A 2244-nucleotide genomic window follows, 5' to 3' on the forward strand; every position below is an offset into this window, starting at 1 on the left:
GACGCAAGTAGACGTAGCGGTCTGCGCATGCGCAGTAACGTCGCCCCTAGTTCTTGCGTACGCAAGCCGCTTGCGTCCCCAACACTAAAACTCCCTAGTATTGGGGACGCAAGGCGTTGGGGCCCCAAGCGCTTGGGTGCGTTTGCGTTTGCGTACGCAAGCAGAAACATGTTATAGGTTAGCGGCCCCAAACGCAAACCGTAATGAGGTCGCATGCGCTCGCAGCACCACCAACGTCTGATCGTTGCTGCGTTATCATGTTATAAAATATGAAATGAAGCATATAAAGTGAAGTACATTAAACTCTTTTTATTAGTTGCAGTTAATAGAGAGGTTTACAGCGTCCGGGAATCGGGTAAACGCAGGCTGGGGCGTTGGGGCGGAGCCATGAACTAGAGCGGCCTGCATGGTGCTGCCACCTGGTGGCGCAAAGCTCAAACAGACAAAAACAGCTAATATTGCAGTAACCAAGTGTATTTTACTTTGCTGGGGGTATAAAGTTTTGGCAGCAACACAATTAAGCCAGTGCCGATAATTTACACCAGCAGCGAAGTAGAACAGACTTGGTTACAGCAATATTAGCTGCTTTTGTCGATTTGAGCTTTGCGCCGCCAGGTGGATGCACCAAGCAGGACGCTCCCGTTTATGGCTCCGCCCCAACACCCCAACTGCGTTTATCCGAACAACCTCTCTAATAAACATAAAAACGACGTCTGTCGACACTTGGCGAAATATTTATTAGATTATCTACCCGCTAGCTACTCGTAAGTTCTCCTACACCGCAAGAATCACGTGGGTAACGTGACCTCTTAGGGGCAGCGATGTTTTCGGCCGCTCCAACAACCCAAGGACGCAAGTAGACGTAGCGGTCTGCGCATGCGCAGTAACGTCCCCCCTAGTTCTTGCGTACGCAAGCCGCTTGCGTCCCCAACACTAAAACTCCCTACTGAAGAGTTTTAGAATAGGGTTTTACGTTTGCGGATACCGTCTTGCGCTGACAGCGCCACTACGGCGTCAAAGAAAAGCTATTAGAAATAATTAAATAACATATACCATTTTGTGATAGGAATAATAACTTTGACTTGCGTGTATTCGTGTTTAATTACAATTTAGAGGTTATTCTGTAAGCAGCAAACAATTAGTTGCGCTTAGTTTTGAGCAAACCAACTTTACAAGCCTTCACCAGCCAAGCTTAGCCGCGTTAGGCCTACGAGCCATAAAATCCACAATCGAATTCAAAATCAGCGGCGTCTAATGAGTCAATCTTCACAACACACGCTAGCTGAGAGAAAGCGATAACCGCAGTCACTTCTCCTAGCTTGCGAACTTCACGCGTTACCGCGAATCGAACCCAGTTTTGTGCTAGGTTAGAGCCGTCGCTTCGATGGGTGCCGCCATGTTTGCCGACGCAAAGTTTTTGGGGCCGCTATTTGGGCTCACGCTAAATCGGTGAAATAGCGTTCCCAACGCAAAACCCAAACGGAGTTTGCGTCTTGCGCATGCGCAGTGGCTTCGACGCTATTTCTTTGGGGCCCCAAAACGTTTGGGGCCCCTATTCTAAAACTCTCTAATATCGGGTTTAATCTCTCATACAAACAGGCAGGTACAGTAATAGAGCAGCAACTCCCAGGTTTATTTTATGCGGACGACATTGTGTTGCTCGCAAACAAGCAAAGTGATTTGCAACGTCTGGCTAATATCTGTGGACAGGAAGGCAACAATTTAGGTTTGAAATTTAGTGTTAGAAAATCAGGTGTTATTGTATCAATGAAAACAGTGAACAGACAGTGGAGATACAGGGCCAAGAAATACCTCGGGTAACAGAATATAAATACCTTGGTATATGGATAAACGAAGGCAACGGATATATGGAAACACAGGAAAAAACCATAACAGTCAAGGGGAAGAGAAATGCAGCCATAATGAAGCACAGAGCGCTATGGGGATACAATAGGTACGAGGTCCTCCGAGGTATGTGGAAAGGGGTAATGGTTCCAGGACTTACTTTTGCAAATGCGGTTGTTTGCTTTAAATCAGGGGTACAATCAGGACTCGACGGGAACCAAAGATCAGTGGGTCGCCTCGCATTGGGCGCTCACGGGAAGACTACAAATGAAGCTGTGCAAGGGGATATGGGCTGGACTAGTTTTGAAGTGAGGGAAGCTCGCAGTAAAATTGAGTATGAAGAACGGCTGAGGAATATGGAGGAAAGTAAATGGGCTGGGAGAGTGTTCAGGTATCTGT

The sequence above is a fragment of the Dermacentor albipictus genome, chromosome 6 (assembly GCF_038994185.2).
Source record: "Dermacentor albipictus isolate Rhodes 1998 colony chromosome 6, USDA_Dalb.pri_finalv2, whole genome shotgun sequence".
NCBI lineage: Eukaryota > Metazoa > Arthropoda > Arachnida > Ixodida > Ixodidae > Dermacentor > Dermacentor albipictus.